At 44.0% G+C, this 20070-nt stretch overlaps 1 protein-coding gene across 2 annotated transcripts in view; it reads right to left on the reverse strand.

Annotated features, from left to right (window-relative positions):
• COG5 (component of oligomeric golgi complex 5) overlaps positions 1-20070 on the reverse strand; it is an 866036-nt gene that overhangs the window by 103876 nt on the left and 742090 nt on the right. The gene's annotated exons all lie outside the window — the stretch shown is intronic.

Below are 20070 nucleotides of genomic sequence, written 5' to 3' on the forward strand. Positions count from 1 at the left end.
TTCTGCAGGAAGTGACTGGCCCGTATAGAACTAGAGCTGGTCGGAGCACTGATGGCCATATCTCCAATCCGGGCCGCAAGGCTCTGCACCACTTCTGTTAAGGCCTCTCTATCCTGACGCTGTTGCCTGTAAAGTTCATCAATAGCCACCTGCTGCTGTCTCCTATATTCCTCCATTGCCACCTGCTGTTGTCTGTTGGCCTCCTGCTGAGCCACTGTAGCTTGCAGCAAGGCTTTGAGCAGTTCCTCCATGTCGACAGACTTTTCAGGTGGCTTTGTAGCTGCTTTCACCCAGGACATATATCAAATCCTCAGGGCGAGTCTCAGTAACTTCACACTGGGCTGTATCTGCATAAACCACCATTTTCTGCAGGCCTCATAAAGCTGCTGCTTTCACTTATGCGCAGAACGGCATCCTCGCATTCTCCACCAAGTTGTAACACTGTAAGGGTACAAGGTGCCATTTCCTGGGGTAAATGGCAGCACGCAGCAGCTGAGGAATCACACAAGTCCAGTTTCTGGTGCAACTGGCCACAGCCAGTTTTATTATACAGAAAATAAAACAAACACCAAAAGAAAATATCTTGCCTGTCCGGCACTGACTAAACACAAGTTGTTCCTAACTATCACTAAACAAAAAACACAGAGTTCTCCAGTAAACACTGTATAGCTCACTTGTATCAGGAAGCGTGTTTCTCTCACAGAGATCCTGTAGTCTTCCCAGGCAGTCTGCACACATTAATCAGGCTAGAAGCCCTATAAGGCTCTTGCACAGCTGAAAGTCCTGATTAGCCCTCCGTGAGGCCAAAGATCCGAACTGGGCCCAATGTCTGGAACTCGCCCTATCTCTCTCGCAGGGCCCTTATCCAGCTTTTCCAGCAAACTGAAAAGGTTCTAACAAAACAAAAGCATTTTCCTAGAAGTTTTCATTTTCTAAAACACGTAAGACAAGAACCTGGGACAAACAAACCTGCCCTCAAACACTATCCCAGTGTTCTTGTCACATATCCCCCTTCCAAAATGAGCTATGGTTATTGTGGATCTTGGACTTATTTTATTTTTGTATAGTGCTGAATAGGTTTATTGCACAATATTTATTGTAGCTTATATTACAACAACTATGACATATTTTTAATTGTCACTATTGTATGCAACATTCCTGTACGCTTGGACATACATTAGTGAGCACAATATATTTCCAGTACAGGTTTTGGATTTTTTTATGTCTTGCCTGTTCATTTGTCATTATGTTATGACGGTACCTGTCCCTCTGCACTTACAACTGAGCAATAACTACAACATTTGGATGCTTCATGTTACATATTATGTATTAGTCATTTGTGCGTCAGGTTTTATTTTTAATTTTTTAAGAAAATAAGAGTTATATTTTAACCTATCAAAAGTGCCCCAACAAAGCATTTCCTCTAATCATTGTGCCCTAGGAGTGTGGATTCACAGATAGACAGTCAAAAGGTCTACAGGGCCAGAAGGTCGACATGAAAAAGGTCAACAGGTACAAAAGGTCAACAGGGTAAAAAGAGCAGCATGTGCATATCCTACCTGTCACACTCCATTCAATATGGCATATAGTACAGTAGAGTGGAGATATTTTGTAGTTACTGGCACTTTTTGTGCTGACGTTACCTGTCAGGCTCCGGAGCCTTACCTCCAGTGGCTGCTCCTGCGGGATACCGTTCCGCTGGTTGGCGCAGCTGCAGCGGCAGGGAGCTGCTGGCAGCGGGTCCTCCTGGACGGATGTGCGGCTGCCAAGGGCTGGGGGCCGAGGGTCTGGAGAGCAGGGTGCTGCTGCGGGAATCGCTGCAGTAAGGTCCTCTAGTGGTGACACAGTATAGTGTGTCAGAGACAGAAGCTGGCTAAAGCTGTGTGCTAACAGCTAAGTATGTCTCCTGTGCTGGGGGTAGCCATGTTGGAGACCAGAGTATTATCAATAAAGTTCCCAATCTGTGTCCAGCCAATTCTGCGTGTTCTCCCCTTACAAAAGGAGGCTGGCTCAGAGGGAGAGTGCCAGTGCGTCAAGCTACCTCCTTGTGAAAGGTTCTCCAGCTCTGTGCTCCCAGGTTACTTCTGGTTCCCTGGTCCTGGTTGCTCTCATCCATCGAGTGGCAATGCTCACGGGGTCCCAGGTCATAGAGGAGCTCCAGGTGCTAACGGCGGTTCCCGCTGACGTCTTCATTTCTTCAAAGTCCAAGTTCTTCAGCCTCATCTTTCAATCACAAACCACAGTCTTCATTTCTTCAAAGTCCAAGTTCTTCAGCCTCGTCTTTCAATCACAAACCGCAGTCTTCATTTCTTCAAAGTCCAAGTTCTTCAACCTCATCTTTCAATCACAAACCACATCTTCATTTCTTCAAAGTCCAAGTACTTCAGCCTTGTCTTTTAATCATAAAACTCAGTCTTCAGTTCTTCTTTACTGGAGTTCTTCAGCTTCACTCTTCAAGTCATTTAACCATAGACTCTAATTCTTCCAGTTTCTTCTATTTCTCCTATATTCGTGTACAGCCTGATTATTCATTAAAACTACAGTTATCTTCCTACGAAGTCCTCCTTTTCTTTACGCCCTCCGGCCAACGTTAACACTTAGTTTGGCTTCCACCCCATGAGTAGGAATTACATTCAGCCACCTCATTTACTCCCCTCACAGGTAGCTGTCCCTTCAGCCAAAACTCAGTTGTCGGAACCCCAATTTACGCAGAGCGTGACAGTTACCAACACAATCATCCAAGTGCCGCACCTGGAATTCTTAGTAGAATACCTGTAAATCAATTTTATAACCCTGGTCGAGTTTTTAACATACTTCTATTGAATAACTTCATTATCAAATAAAAAATGAAGTTAATTAGTAGGCATGCATTCAAAATCATATTGCTAGTAATGTAGAAGGTTTTCATAAATCAAGTTATCTATATGTACACTAGTTTATGATCTTAAACCTTATCACAGTAACACACGAGATATCTTTTTAATTACATGTTAATCCAATCTTTTTACAAGGTAGCACTGCTTAATGCAAGCATTTATACCTCAGTGACATAACAGTACCCGTTATAGATGGCATGACAATACATATTTTTGACTGCCTGCTAAAGAGAGTTCTATCACAGATACAGATTCTTTCTGTCCAGTACCATGTCCCTGTATGGCAGAAATAATCCCAGCTGTCATATTACGACTTCTCAGTAAAGCAGTGTTTCATTTGGACGATTGATTTAGTGGGCTATTTAAATTGCTTGTTAACGAATGCTATTTGTATAAGTAATCTTATCTTACTAGCCGACAACTGGTTTTATAATGAATAGACTAAACTCATGCGGTTTCATTTAGTGTGAATTAAAATGTCAGGTAAATGTCAATTAACTTTTGATTGACCCCCAGAATGCAGGTCAGACTGATTAAGCACAGTAAGAAGGTTACCAATGAAACAATAACAGAGAACATAGACTTGGGTTCATTCTGTGAACAGAGAGGAAATCGTACGTAGAGAAAAAATATTGAAAATAGACTTGTAAGTATAAAGCTAGTAAACCATATATTGTACCATAGTTTCTTTTCATAGATGGATAATTAAATCATACACTGTTATCAATGGTTCTCATCTATTTTTTATACTGAACTATTTCTGCAGCTGCATTTCTGTTTAATTAAAGTGATCACTAACACTGCAAATGAGGGCAGTGTTAGTGGTCACTAACACTGCAAATGAGGGGTGTTATTTCAAAGTATGTTTTTCAGAAAGTCAAAGATAACCGACTATTTCAAAGCATTAACCTTTTGGCTGCTAAGGGGAAATGGAATCTACACCTAAATGCCGGCCAAAACGTCAAATGGTGAGTCCTCCTACAGGTAAGGAGTTGCACTACTGTTCATCGTGATCACTGGGTGTCTGGCAAGTGCTGCCATATACACATAATCTGACCTTGTGCATGTGATCACACCTGCTAAGGTAAGCAGCAGTGAAATAGGGATGCAACAATGAGCAAGGTTGGGCCAGGAGCCCTGATTTATTTACAGTTTCTTATATAGCGCAGCACATTCCGTTGCAGACATAGAGGTAGGAAGGCCCTGCTCACAAGCTTCCAATCTATAGGATTAAAGTTGTTATGTGATGAGACCAAAAACAGGCTTTACACATGACTGAATTGCAAACATTGTATGAAAGAGACTGGTGTAGTATAATCAGAATTATATACACTGTCTGGTCCCATGATATTCATCTCTCAGTTCTGAAACAACTGAAAATTTGTGATCGCAGCGTCAATGCAAGATACAGCTTCCTGTCTGGCAAACAAAAAATGCACTTGGGCAGATGCACACATCACACTTCCAGGGAATACAGTAGGTAAAATGTTGCTTATTTCTCTAACGTCCTAAGTGGATGCTGGGGACTCCGTAAGGACCATGGGGAATAGCGGCTCCGCAGGAGACTGGGCACATCTAAAGAAAGCTTTAGGACTATCTGGTGTGCACTGGCTCCTCCCCCTATGACCCTCCTCCAAGCCTCAGTTAGATCTCTGTGCCCGAACGAGAAGGGTGCACACTAGGGGCTCTCCTGAGCTTCTTAGTGAAAGTTTTAGTTTAGGTTTTTTATTTTCAGTGAGACCTGCTGGCAACAGGCTCACTGCATCGAGGGACTAAGGGGAGAAGAAGCGAACTCACCTGCGTGCAGAGTGGATTGGGCTTCTTAGGCTACTGGACATTAGCTCCAGAGGGACGATCACAGGCCCAGCTTGGAAGGGTCCCAGAGCCGCGCCGCCGGCCCCCTTACAGAGCCAGAAGGCAGAAGAGGTCCGGAAAATCGGCGGCAGAAGACGTCCTGTCTTCAACAAGGTAGCGCACAGCACTGCAGCTGTGCGCCATTGCTCTCAGCACACTTCACACTCCGGTCACTGAGGGTGCAGGGCGCTGGGGGGGGCGCCCTGAGACGCAATAATAAACACCTTGGATGGCAAAAAATGCATCACATATAGCTCCTGGGCTATATGGATGCATTTAACCCCTGCCAAAATACATAAAAAAACGGGAGATAAGGCAGCCGATAAAGGGGCGGAGCCTATCTCCTCAGCACACTGGCGCCATTTTCCCTCACAGCTCCGTTGGAGGGAAGCTCCCTGGCGCTCCCCTGCAGTCACTACACTACAGAAAGGGTTAAAAAAGAGAGGGGGGCACAAATTAGGCGCAGTATTAACTATACAGCAGCTATAAGGGGAAAAACACTTATATAAGGTTATCCCTGTATATATATAGCGCTCTGGTGTGTGCTGGCAAACTCTCCCGCTGTCTCCCCAAAGGGCTAGTGGGGTCCTGTCCTCTATCAGAGCATTCCCTGTGTGTGTGCTGTATGTCGGTACTTTTGTGTCGACATGTATGAGGAGAAAAATGATGTGGAGACGGAGCAGATTGCCTGTAATAGTGATGTCACCCCCTAGGGGGTCGACACCTGAGTGGATGAACTGTTGGAAGAAATGTGACAGTGTCAGCTCTGTATAAAAGACAGTGGTTGACATGAGACAGCCGGCTACTCAGCTTGTGCCTGTCCAGACGTCTCATAGGCCGTCAGGGGCTATAAAGCGCCCGTTACCTCAGATGGCAGATATAGACGCCGACACGGATATTGACTCCAGTGTCGACGGTGAAGAGACAAATGTGACTTCCAGTAGGGCCACACGTTACATGATTGAGGCAATGAAAAATGTTTTACACATTTCTGATAATACGAGTACCACCAAAAAGGGGTATTATGGCCCTCATTCCGAGTTGATCGCTCGGTAATTTTCTTCGCATCGCAGTGAAATTCCGCTTAGTACGCATGCGCAATATTCGCACTGCGACTGCGCCAAGTAATTTTACAATGAAGATAGTATTTTTACTCACGGCTTTTTCTTCGCTCTGGCGAACGTAGTGTGATTGACAGGAAATGGGTGTTACTGGGCGGAAACACAGCGTTTTCGGGGCGTGTGGATAAAAACGCTACCGTTTCCGGAAAAAACGCAGGAGTGGCTGGAGAAACGGGGGAGTGTCTGGGCGAACGCTGGGTGTGTTTATGACGTCAAACCAGGAACGACAAGCACTGAACTGAACGCAGATGCCGAGTAAGTCTGAAGCTACTCTGAAACTGCTAAGTAGTTTGTAATCGCAATATTGCGAATACATCGGTCGCAATTTTAAGAAGCTAAGATACACTCCCAGTAGGCGTAGGCTTAGCGTGAGCAACTCTGCTAAATTCGCCTTGCGAGCGATCAACTCGGAATGAGGGCCTATGTTCGGTGAGGAAAAACTACCTGTAGTTTTCCTGAATCTGAGAAATTAAATGAGGTGTGTGATGATGTGTGGGTTTCCCCCGATAACAACTGATAATTTCTAAAATGTTATTGGCATTATATCCTTTCCCGCCAGAGGTTAGGGTGCGTTGGGAAACACCCCCTAGGGTGGATAAAGCGCTCACACGCTTGTAGGGGCTCTATCCTCTCCTGAGATGGCCGCCCTTAAGGATCCTGCTGATAGAAAGCAGGAGGATATCCTAAAATGTATTTACACACATACTGGTGTTATACTGCGACCAGCAATCGCCTCAGCCTGGATGTGCAGTGCTGGGTTGGCGTGGTCGGATTCCCTGACTGAAAATATTGATACCCTAGATAGGGACAGTATATTTTTGCCTATAGTGCATTTGAAAGATGCATTTCTATATATGCGTGATGCACAGCGGAATATTTGCCGACTGGCATCAAGTCTAAGTGCGTTGTCCATTTCTACCAGTAGAGGGTTATGGACACGTCAGTGGTCAGGTGATGCGTATTCCAAACGGCATTTCGAAGTATTGCCTTATTAAGGGGAGGAGTTATTTGGGGTCGGTCTTTCAGACCTGGTGGCCACGGCAACAGCTGGGAAATCCACGTTTGTACCCCAGGTCGCCTCTCAACATGAGAAGACGCCGTATTATCAGGCGCAGTCTTTTCGTGGATAAGCGGCCAAAAGGTTCCTCATTTCTGCCCCGTGACAGAGGGAGAGGAAAAAGGCTGCAGAAATCAGCCAGTTCCCAGGAACAGAAACCCTCTCCCGCCTCTGCCAAGCCCTCAGTATACGCTGGGGCTTTACAAGCAGAATCAGGCACGGTGGGGGGCCCGTCTCAATGAATTTCAACGCGCAGTGGGCTCACTCGCAAGTAGACCCCTGGATCCTTCAGGTGATATCTCAGGGGTACAAATTAGAATTTGAGACGTCTCCCCCTCGCCGTTTCCTAAAGTCGGCTTTACCGATGTCTCCTTCTGACAGGGAGACAGTTTTGGAAGCCATTCACAAGCTGTATTCCCAGCAGGTGATAATCAAGATACCCCTCCTGCAACAGGGAACGGGGTATTATTCCACACTGTTGTGGTACCGAAGCCGGACGGCTCGGTGAGACCGATTCTAAATCTAAAATCTTTGAACACTTACATACAGAGGTTCAAATTCAAGATTGAGTCACTCAGAGCAGTGATTGCGAACCTGGAAGAAGGGGACTACATGATGTCTCGGGACATCAAGGATGCTTACCTTCATGTTAAAATTTACCCTTCTCACCAAGGGTACCTCAGGTTTATGATACAGAACTGTCACTATCAGTTCAGACGCTGCCGTATGGATGGTCCACGGCACCCCGGGTCTTAACCAAGGTAATGGCCGAAATGATGATATTCCTTCAAAGGAAGGGAATTTTAGTTATCCCTTACTTGGACAATTCCCTGATAAGGGTAAGATCCAGGGAACAGTTGGAGGTCGGTGTAGCACTATCTCAGGTAGTGTTGCTGCAGCACGGTTGGATTCTCAATATTCCAAAATCACAGCTGGTTCCGACGACTTGTCTTCTGTTCCTAGGGATGATCCTGGACACAGTCCAGAAAAAGGTGTTTCTCCCGGAGGAGAAAGCCAGGGAGTTATCCGAGCTAGTCAGGAACCTCCTAAAACCGAGCCAAGTCTCAGTGCATCAATGCACAAGGGTTCTGGGTAAAATGGTGGCTTCCTACGAAGCAATCCCATTCGGCAGATTCCACGCAAGAACTTTCCAGTGGGACCTGCTGGACAAATGGTCCGGGTCGCATCTTCAGATGCATCAGCGGATAACCCTGTCACCAAGGACAAGGGTGTCCCTCCTGTGGTGGTTGCAGAGTGCTCATCTTCTAGAGGGCCGCAGATTCGGCATTCAGGACGGGGTCCTGGTAACCACGGATGCCAGCCTGCGAGGCTGGGGAGCAGTCAGACAGGGAAGGAATATCCAGGACTTATGGTCAAGCCTGGAGACATCACTTCATAAATATCCTGAAGCTAAGGGACATTTACAATGCTCTAAGCTTAGCAAGACCTCTGCTTCAAGGTCAGCCGGTGTTGATCCAGTCGGACAACATCACGGCAGTCACCCACATAAACAGGGTGGCACAAGAAGCAGGAGGGCAATGGCAGAAGCTGCAAGGATTCTTCGCTGGGCGGAAAATCATGTGATAGCACTGTCAGCAGTATTCATTCCGGGAGTGGACAACTGGGAAGCAGACTTCCTCAGCACGACCTCCACCCGGGAGAGTGTGGGGACTTCACCCAGAAGTCTTCCACATGATTATAAACCGTTGGGAAAAACTCGACAGGTATTGCGCCAGGTCCAGGGACCCTCAGGCAATAGCTGTAGACGCTCTGGTAACACCGTGGGTGTACCAGTCAGGGTATGTGTTCCCTCCTCTGCCTCTCATACCCAAGGTACTGAGATTGATAAGATGGAGAGGAGTAAGCACTATATTCGTGGCTCCGGATTGGCCAAGAAGGATTTGGTAACCGGAACTTCAAGAGATGCTCACGGAGGATCCGTGGCCTCTACCTCTAAGAAGGGACCTGCTCCAGCAAGGACCCTGTCTGTTCCAAGATTTACCGCGGCTGCGTTTGACGGCATGGCGGTTGAACGCCGGATCCTGAAGGAAAAAAGGCATTCCGGATGAAGTCATCCCTATCCTGATCAAAGCCAGGAAGGATGTTACCGCAAAAACATTATCACCGCAATTGGCGAAAATATGTTGCGTGGTGCGAGGCCAGTAAGGCCCGACGGTGGAAATTCAACTGGGTCGATTCCTACATTTCCTGCAAACAGGAGTGTCTATGGGCCTGAAATTGGGGTCCATTAAGGTTCAAATTTCGGCCCTGTCAATTTTCTTCCAAAAAGAGCTAGCTTCAGTCCCTGAAGTTCAGACGTTTGTAAAAGGGGTACTGCATATACAGCCTCCTTTTGTGCCTCCAGTGGCACTTTGGGATCTCAATGTAGTTTTGGGTTCCAAAAGTCACATTGGTTTGAACCACTTAAATCTGTGGAGTTAAAATATCTCACATGGAAAGTGGTCATGCTGTTGGCCCTGGCCTGGGCCAGGCGCGTGTCAGAATTGGCGGCTTTATCCTGAAAAAGCCCTTATCTGATGTTCCATTCGGACAGGGCGGAATTGAGGACTCGTCCTCAGTTTCTCCCTAAGGTGGTTTCAGCGTTTCACCTGAACCAACCTATTTGTGGTGCCTGCGGCTACTAGGGACTTGGAGGACTCCAAGTTGCTAGACGTTGTCAGGGCCCTGAAAATATATGTTTCCAGGAGGGCTGGAGTCAGGAAATCTGACTCGCTGTTTATCCTGTATGCACCCAACAAGCTGGGTGCTCCTGCTTCTATGCAGACTATTGCTCGTTGGATTTGTAGTACAATTCAGCTTGCACATTCTGTGGCAGGCCTGCCACAGCCAAAAATCTGTAAATGCCCACTCCACAAGGAAGGTGGGCTCATCTTGGGGCGGCTGCCCGAGGGGTCTCGGCATTACAACTTTGCCGAGCAGCTACTTGGTCAGGACCAAATACGTTTGTAAAATTCTACAAAATTGATATCCTGGCTGAGGAGGACCTGGAGTTCTCTCATTTGGTGCTGCAGAGTCATCCGCACTCTCCCGCCCGTTTGGGAGCTTTGGTATAATCCCCATGGTCCTTACGGAGTCCCCAGCATCCACTTAGGACGTTAGAGAAAATAAGAATTTACTTACCGATAATTCTATTTCTCATAGTCCGTAGTGGATGCTGGGCGCCCATCCCAAGTGCGGATTGTCTGCAATACTTGTACATAGTTATTGTTACAAAAATCGGGTTATTATTGTTGTGAGCCATCTTTCAGAGGCTCCTCTGTTATCATGCTGTTAACTGGGTTCAGATCACAGGTTATACGGTGTGATTGGTGTGGCTGGTATGAGTCTTACCCGGGATTCAAAATCCTTCCTTATTGTGTACGCTCGTCCGGGCACAGTATCCTAACTGAGGCTTGGAGGAGGGTCATAGGGGGAGGAGCCAGTGCACACCAGATAGTCCTAAAGCTTTCTTTAGATGTGCCCAGTCTCCTGCGGAGCCGCTATTCCCCATGGTCCTTACGGAGTCCCCAGCATCCACTACGGACTATGAGAAATAGAATTATCGGTAAGTAAATTCTTATTTTTTCACTTGTGCTCATATCAAGCATGAACAAAAATAATGTAATGCTTTACTACCCTAACATGCCGCAGAGTGTGAACCATTAAAAGGTGATAGTGCCAATAGAGAAGCTCCACAAAACTTCAGGCTCTGCTGAGGATTATCGAAAACTTTCAGCGGCTAAGGGGGAACTTAACCTCCTGCTTACAGCTAAAGCGGAATCATCTCTTAGATGGCTCAACCAAACTTTTTTTTAATGTGAAAAATCTGTTTATTGAACAGCAATAAATGAGGTGTACAATTATCACATAAAGATGACAGTAGTGAGCAATAACACAAGAAATAATAGTAAGTCACCCGGACATTTCCAGAAATTACATCGCTGTCTATTTTCTAATTTTCCAAATATATAGAACAAGATAAAGGATAGCAATAATCACTCTAGAAGTAGAGGATGCAAGTGGGAGACGGGGAAAGGGAACAAAAGAGGGAAAGAAAAAGGGGAGAGAAGTGAAGGCAAGAGATTGAAAACAAAAAGATAAAGAGAGAAAAACCACTAAGTAGCAAATAATGATACAAATTCTGCTACTGTCGACTGTTATATACTATAATACAAGTAAAGAGAAATATATACCACATGTCGCATCCACATATTAAAACAGTACCCAAGGTTTCTCAATGTCAAGACCTGTTTATACGTCTAAAATAAGAACATATCATGAGATCTGACGGAGTAAAAACCATTCGGTGTGTTCAAACACTTTCCATATAGCAATCTGCGTTAGTTCAGGTAAACAATCAATGTAAGCTTGCCATTTTTTTTAAAAAGCCAGGATTCCTCTATCTATATCGTACGTGGCCATGCAGCGTTCATGATAAATATTATCCAATACTGCAGTCTTCCATTCCGACAGAGTGGGGGTTGAGCGTGAAATCCAATATTTAAGTATGAGATGTTTGCCAACTGTAACCATAACTGTTAGTGCCGATCTCCAAGGAGTAATAGGCACACTCGAGCGCCATGCTGTGAAATCTGCAAAAAGAAAAGCTGCAGCATTTTTTGAGACCTCAAGGTGAAGTGTATATCTCATATAATTTAGAATTTTATTCCAGAATTTACTGACCCTGCCACATTGCCATAGATTATGCGTAAGGGAAGCATTCATCTGGCCGCATTTGACACAATTTCCGGTGTCATCAGTTCTAAAATGTTTTCTATGAGCAGGGGACATGTAAGTACGAGTCAATATTCTCAGATAATCCTCTTGTAAAGGAGCTGATTTAAGACAAGGCAAGACCCTATCCAAAGAGTCTATAAAGGACTGGAAGTCAGGCAACTCTGGAAGCTCTGAATTCCATGCCCGATATACAGACAACCAGGTATGAGGGGTAAGCTCAATTAAATGAGGGTACAAATAGTGGATCCTAAATTTGAATGATTGACACATAGAAAAGACACCACTCAGAGTGTCTGGGGTTTGCGTAGGTGTTAGAGGGTTGTCTAATGATTGGATGTAATGACATACTTGCAGGAACATAAAAAATGTGAATTGGGAAGGTTACATCTATCTTTTAGGTCCTGAAAGGATAAGAGGTGGCCTCCAGGGTCAAAAACTTTTCTGACTGATAGGATACCTTTGTGATACCAAATTTTGTATTTAGAATTGTCTAGAGACGGAGTAAAGGATAGATTACCCCACAATGGTATATAGCGGGAGGAGGAAGGATTACGGCTAAATTGTGAATGTATATTAAGCCATACTTTATATGTGTCCCAGAAAAGGATGTTAGAACTAATACCGGGTGGTAGATGAGATTTCGGGGTATGTAACAAGGCCGCTGGGGGAAATGGGTACAAGAGTGCCTCTTCTAGTGCAGGATTGGTGTAATATTCAGTATGAAATAACCAATCGGCTGCATAGCGGAACAGAGATGATTTTGAAAATGCTGCTATGTGGGGGACTCCCAAGCCTCCTTTGACCTTCGGGAGAAAAGTACAAGCATGATTCATTCTAAGCTTACCATGATGCCAGAGAAACTGTGAGAAACTTTGAGTGCAATAAAGTACATCAGCCCTAGTCAAATTTATAGGTAACATTTGTAGTAGGTACGCTAGTTTGGGGAACAGTACAGTTTTAATCACCGTAACTCGTCCAAGTAGGGATAGTTTAAGGTCTTTCCAACAGAGAAGTTGTGTTTTAAGTTTAGTTATTATTGGTGTAAAGTTAGCGCCATATAGTTTGTTAAGGTGAGAAGGGATATGTATGCCTAAATATTTAATTTGAGTAGGTGCGATTTTAAATAGAGGTACGGTATCAGGATGGGATGAGAGAAAAGAGGTTGAACTAAGAGGAAGCAGCTCAGATTTATCCAAATTGATACGATAACCTGCGAAGGAGCTAAAAGATTGAATAACACGGAGGATTTCGGGTATAGAAGTAAGTGGGTCTGATATAAATAATAACATATCGTCTGCAAAGAGTAATATTTTGCAGTCTTGGTTTCTAATGCGAATCCCCGTAAATAAAGAATTTAGTCTTAGGGTTATAGCTAGAGGCTCAAGCGCAGCCACAAAGAGGAGTGGGAAAAGGGGGCACCCCTGCCTCGTACCCCTTTGGATATTTTATGGATGGAGATAGGAATTTATTAGTTAGAATTTGAGTAGACGGAGTTGAATATAACGATGTCAGAAGATTAATAAAATGGGATGGGAGGCCAAAGCGGTGCAGCGTCTCAAACAGGTGATCCCAGGTTACCAAATCAAAAGCTTTTTCAGCATCTAAAAAGAGAAGGAACCCGGGGTCACCTGTCCGAGGGCCAGCAGTAGACTGGATAATCGATACAACTTTTCTGATATTAATAACTGAGCTTCGACCCAGAATAAATCCCGTTTGGTCCGGGTGAATAATAGTTGGGAGAATAATTTTAAGTCTCTCTGCAAGTAATTTAGTAAATATTTTGTAATCGGTGCTGAGTAAGGATATGGGCCTAAGATGAGGGTAATAAGGGTCCCTACCTGGCTTTAATAAAACTTTGACTATGGCCGAGTTGAAATGAAAAGGAAACGGATGGCCTTCTAGGATGGAGTTAAAGAGGTTCATAAGAGAATCTTCAATATGTGGGCGAAGTAGCTTATAGAATTCGCCACTATAGCCATCAGAGCCCGGGGTTTTTAGGGGCTTGAGTGACTTGATAATATGGCTAACGTTAGTGACCGCAAATTTTCCGATTAAACTATCTGCTTGTGTAGGCGATATCTGAGGTAAGGAGAGCCCCTCCCAGAAAGAATGTTTCTGGGAAGTTGACATCGGTTCCTGAGAATATTAATCTTGGTAGTATTGATAAAAGATATCCGCTATTTCCTCCCCTCCATATCTAGGGATAGATTGGTGATCCTTAAGAGCTGCTATGTGAGAATGGCATCTATCACCCCGTAGCATGTTGGAAAGGAGATGACTGGATTTGTTGCCATAACGGAAAAAATGTGCCTGGCCTAGCCTAAGGTAATATCAATCTAACTGCGTGAGAACTTGATCAAAATGAAGCTTGCTTTCCATATAGGCAGCCTTATTAGCCGGTGAGGGAGCATTCTTTAGAGCCTGGAAAGGATTAGTTAATGAGGTCTGAGCCGATCTGTATAATGCATACTTTTCTAATCTAGATTTTTTCATAAAGGAGACTATATTACCTCTGATCACAGCTTTAGTTGTTTGCCAAAAAAGGCAGGGATCGTCCTTATGAGATTGATTATTATGTTTAAATTCAGCCCAGGCCGATTCTAGCATAGATTTAAATTTGACAGATGAGGCTAATTTAGCTGGGAACCTCCATTGGGAATAAGGGCCAAGTATAAATTTTCCTTGGATATCAACCCAGACCAGGTCATGGTGTGAAATTGAGATGGGTTCTTTATTCGTGTCCAAGACCATGGGGGATAATGAATTAGAAAGAAAAAAATTATCCAGCCTGGAAAACGCATCATGGGTAGCTGAATAATATGGATATTCTATATCAACTGGGTGTCTCACCCTCCAAACATCCATCAAATTTAGTTGTGAGGCCAGGTAAGGTAAGTCAAATTGAGGTTGCTTACGAGAAGTACGGGAGAGAGATTTTCTATCTAGGGTATTAGAGGCAAACATGTTAAAATCCCCTCCAAGCACCAATTGGGTATCAACTAAAGGAAACAATTTGTTAATCAAACCTAGAAGAAACGCCTTATCATAAGTAGTAGGACCGTATACATTGCATAGAGTATACCATCTACCATCTATTGTCACGTCTGCAATAATGTAGCGGCCTTGTGGATCGGTAATCAAGGAATGAACCTGTGAATGCCAAATTGCTTTCTCACAAATATTTAAAATGCCCGCTCTAATATATATTGTAAACGCCTGCACCTCTTATTACCATGTGCCATGAATGTGCACTATACATCGCAAAACACTGCATCCCATAAGAGAAAACAATACACCCACACATTATCTGAGTTCCAAAGCTCATCGATGTATATATTTGTTATTAAAAGGATATGGATTCAAAATATATTACAATGTACAGTATACCTATAGTTACATGGATACAATAGCACAGTAATCAGTTAATACAAAATACATACAGTTACAGGCCAGCATACAATACCATTCTCCTTAAGTTATATAAATTCGTTTCTCCATATCACTCTCTCTCTCTGTAAAATCATGCAGGCACTCCATCATCGTCTCGGACAAAAACAGCAACTGACTCCCGTGTGATCAGCAATGTGTTATCTAGTTTTTGGGGGAGGGGACTTTCTCATTCATGATGAGTCACTAGTCTATTCGTGTGCTGAACAGGTTCAGCCTTGGGGACGTCCAAAGGGGCTGGCCTGAGTTTCCTGTCCATTGTCCTAATAAGAGTGATTTTTAGCTTTCATACATTTAATCATAACTATTTGTTGCAATGTCCTACAACTTAATAACAAGTATCAAATGAATCTACACATTAATCTGCTTGCTTTAATACCAAATATGACAGGTGTATCTGGTTTCGTTCAAATAATACACATACATGACATTACTTCATTATATAATTTTAAATCATCATGATGTCTGGCGCTTGATATTATTATAATTATGTACTGCATGAAATAAGTGTCGAATCCATCTCTGTGGCATGTCCGTGTAAATGCGCGTGTTACCATATATTGCTGTGCTCGCTGCACGTGTTTGCAAGTATAACGACTCATAATGTGTGTAGTTTGTATGTTCTTTTTATGTAATATTTTTGACTTCGACAAACCGTATATATGGAATACCTTTACGAATTAAAAAGGCTACACCCCTGGCTTTAGAGGAATAGGAGCATGAAGCTAGCACTTTTTGATGTAACATATTGAATTTTTAAGGTCGGGGGGGATAAGTGGGTTTCCTGAAGATAAGTGATATCAGCTTTTATTTTGTTTAAGTACATCAGAATCCGCCTTCGTTTAATCGGGGAATGTATACCTCTAACGTTCCAAGTACAAAATCTAAGATGGAAGCCATTTGTGTCTGAGGATAAAAAGATACACATTCGCACTAATCCAATCATAGCAGTATTAAAGGAGGGATTATAGAGAAGTAATAGAGTACGATGCGACCTGTGGTAACCAATAATTCACAACACAGAATATACATTGCGGTAGAAGTAATAAAATACTAGAGAAGAGCAACTAGGAGTAGGGAATACAATACAAAAAAGGAAAAAACACTGGAACGGCATTCAGTTACAAATAGGTAGGGATGCCGCACTGTTGTCACAGCCTAAATAAAACTTGGCGTAAGAATGCATTTAACTGGACTAAAGGCAATACAAAATCTCTATAAAATAAGCAGCGGATATCGTGGTAGCACGATATAGTAACCACCAATATCAGAGGGAACAAAACATTATACGTCATTGTATGTAAATTGGGAATCTATAAGAGACGTAACTATTTATGAACTATATCAGGCGTAACAAAGTAACAGTAACAATCTTCGGTAATATTCAACTGAAGAGTATTGTAATATGACCTGGCATTGAACTCGGAGAGAACCATTACTGCGACCAGAATAATGCTCAGTCCGGATTAGAAGAATTCAGCTCTGGTTCGGAATCTTGCAAAAAAGCTTGAGCTTCTGATACATCCATGAAGTCTTTGATGCCCTGTGGAGTGAAAATGCGGAGCCTTGCAGGGTATAGGAGTGCAAACTTAATGCCCCTCTTCACCAATTGAGCACAAACAGGCGACATATTCCTGTGAGCCCTGGAAACCTCCGCAGAGTAATTCTGGAGATGAATGCATTGACCATCCCATTGAAGAGGGCCCTTTTTCTTAACAGTAGACCAGATGAGTTCCTTATGATGGAAGTTCAAGCATTTGAAAATAACAGCCGTGGGCCTGGAATTGTGGGAATCTCGGTATGGAACCAAATGATGGGCTCGTTCGATTTCCATAGTAGATAATTCCGAGGTAATACCTAACAAGTCCGGGAGATCAGAGGTAAGGAATTTAGTAAGATCCGGGCCTTTGATGGATTCCTTGAGGCCGATGATGCGGAGATTATTTTGTCTGGACCTGTTCTCAAGGTCATTGACTTTAGTTAAGATGGTTTGAGTAGATGAGGTCGGCTACTTGTCTCTATAAGTCGGAGATTTCATGGAAGTTGGATCCGATTCTATTTTAGTTTTCAGTGACTTGTTGTGAGACAGATGTCATTTGTGACTTGAGATCGGCAACAGCCCCCATAAACTTGTCTGCTTGCTTCTGGAGGAGAGGTGACAGTTTCCCTAATGGCCCGGACGATTTCATTGTATGACAAAGGGGGGGATTTGGGGGCCCACAGAAGATGTAAGTTCCAAGTCGTCTCCAGTATCTATGACCGCATCCCCTTTCTTGCCTCCACCCCTGGTCCGTTGAATTTTAGGGGCAGTTAGGGCCACAAATTTATCCATTACAGAAAGTATAATCCACGTATAATCCGAATTATGAGTCCAGTCAAAATAAAGTGTAGAAGGCTGTGATTACGACGGCATGAGAAGCAGAGAAATTACATCTCAGAAAAAAGTGGAAAAAGTGTCACTTAGTGGTAGAAAAAATGTGGCAAAAATCTTCTAAGTATGCAATGAATTAATGCCACATGAATAATTCGGAATTGCAGGTAATCACTTCTGACACAAGTATCAGGGATTATTCATCCAGAAACAGCAACACAAGGCAGATCCTGACCCGCAGAGATCCACCAAGCAGTCACTGTGGGGTGTGAGATCACAGCAAATCACCTGGTTATGCTGGTGACATAGAATCACTAGATTTTATTCATGAGCCAGTGGGCAAAAGATGGTAAAGAACAAGGTGGCACAGTTAATTAACAGGAGCACATCGGAGTATTAGCAGCCCAATCTCTTAGAAAATAAGATGGAGGAGAGACTGGAACAGGTGCTTATGCAGTTTCCTCACTCATTTGTTAGAGTGGATAGTAATAGCAGTAATGATGTATGGGGAGCAGTGCACTAGTGAAAGGCAGGAGAAGGCAAGATGGCAGCTGGAATGGAGAAGCTAGAAGGCCCCTTGCAGGTAACCACAGCCTTGTTTACCTGTATATTGCCAGTAGATTTCCCATCTAGGGAGAACAGTGCTGCCAGCAGGGGCCTGCAATGAGGGGTGAGTCTTCCCAGGAAGCGCTGCCGCTGGGGGGGCGAGAACGCGGGTCCCGTGATTTGCGGAGCTTCTGTCCCGGCCTCAGGCACCAAATTTAGTCCGCAGCTCCGGAGGCATGGGTAGGCCACACCGGAAATCAGCCGGCCTGGAGCCCGAAAGCGGTTCCTATCGAGCGGGGGCAGGTGCGGTAAGTGGTAGGTGGCAAAATCAGCCTTGAGGGGTGTAGTGGAGCAGGATATAATGCCTGTAAGGGAATATGGGCCAGGGAGCTCTATGAGGGCACGTCCACTTCGATTTGCGTCCAGGCCACAACCCCCCGGCTTAACAAAACTTTTAATGAAAAAAGTGATAAAGCAGATAGGCTCTTGGCATCCAGATTCCGTGCTAAACTATCGCAGAACAAAGTCTTATCGGGCAAGCCGCACTCGGGAAAACCTGTTCATGATCCCACCTGTATTGCGGAGGAGTTCAGGAAGTTCTACGCACAATTATACAACCTTTCATCTTCTATGGCTATCCCTCCTTCTACTGTTAACGCTATACAGACTTTCCTACCCCGTTGTAACCTTCCCAAACTGTCTTCTTCCGACCTTGAACCTGTTTGTTCTAAGATTCTGGTTCAGGAGATCTGAACTGTGATTAAGGAGGACATGTACTAGCAGTGATAAAAGTGGAGAAGCGAGCCAGTGGAGAAGTTGCCCATAGCAACCAATCAGCTGTTCTGCATAATTTTATAGCATGCAAATTATAAATGTTACGTCAATAATGATTGGTTGCCATGGGCAACTTCTCCACTGGCTCACTTCTCCATTTTTATCACTGCTTAGTACATGTCCCCCAAAGAACATTAAGACCAATAAAGCCCCCGGCTCAGACGGCTTTAAGCCAGCTATTACAAAACATTTAACTCTATTCTTTCCCCTTTATCTGATGGAGGTGTTCAATGGTGTGATGTCAGAGGGTTCCTTCTCCAAAGAAGCCTTAGAGGCCAGGATTATTGTTATTCCAAAATAATTGTTTGAACCTTGTTTTGCCTGGACTGATCCACAATGATCAGGTTGGCTTCATTCCTGGACGCCAGGCTAGGGACAACACTAGACGAGTAATCAGCCTTATCCATTCTCTCAACAGCTCTCAGGACTCCTGCTACAGCGTTGTCCCTGGACGCAGAGAAGGCCTTCGACAGGATCAGCTGGCCCTTTATGAATCACACTTTACAGGCCTTTGGTCTTGCTGGTACCTTTCTCTGTGGCATCCAAGCTCTGTACTCCTCTCCCTCAGCTAGGGTCTCTGTAAATGGGATTCTTTCATCTTTACGCTTTATAACCAATGCCACTCGCTAACCAGGGCAAAGACAGGGGTTTTACTTTGTCACCCCTGATCTTTGCCCTGGTTATCGAGCCTTTAGCTGCCCACATTCGCCCTGACACTGATATTAGCGGAGTGTTCCTTGGCAAGGATGAATATAAAATATCTCTCTTCGCGGACGACATCCTCCTCACCTTAACGTCCCCCCCATACATCCCTCGCTAAACTCTTTTGGTCCCTAGACGCTTATGGCGCTTTATCTGGTTATAAGATAAATTTCTCTAAAACGGAGACGCTTGCTCTTAATTTATCCCCGCTAACTCTAAAACTTTTACACCATAATTATCACTTTGCATGGCGTGCTTCTAAAATTAAATACTTAGGAATTTATATAACAAATCACTATAATACCCTGTACGCTGCTAACTTTTTACCTTTGTTCAAGACTATCAAGCTAGATATCTTTCAATGGAGAGGCCTAATTATTTTGTGGTTAGGCAGAATCGTAACAATTTAAATGAACGTTTTACCAAGACTACTCTAATTCTTTCAGACTCTACCTGTTCAGGTGCCTAGAGCTTTCCTACTACAACTGCATAAGTGGTTTATTCAATTTGTGTGGAAGCTCAAAC

Source organism: Pseudophryne corroboree, chromosome 6 (genome assembly GCF_028390025.1).
Source record: "Pseudophryne corroboree isolate aPseCor3 chromosome 6, aPseCor3.hap2, whole genome shotgun sequence".
In the NCBI taxonomy this organism is placed as follows: domain Eukaryota; kingdom Metazoa; phylum Chordata; class Amphibia; order Anura; family Myobatrachidae; genus Pseudophryne; species Pseudophryne corroboree.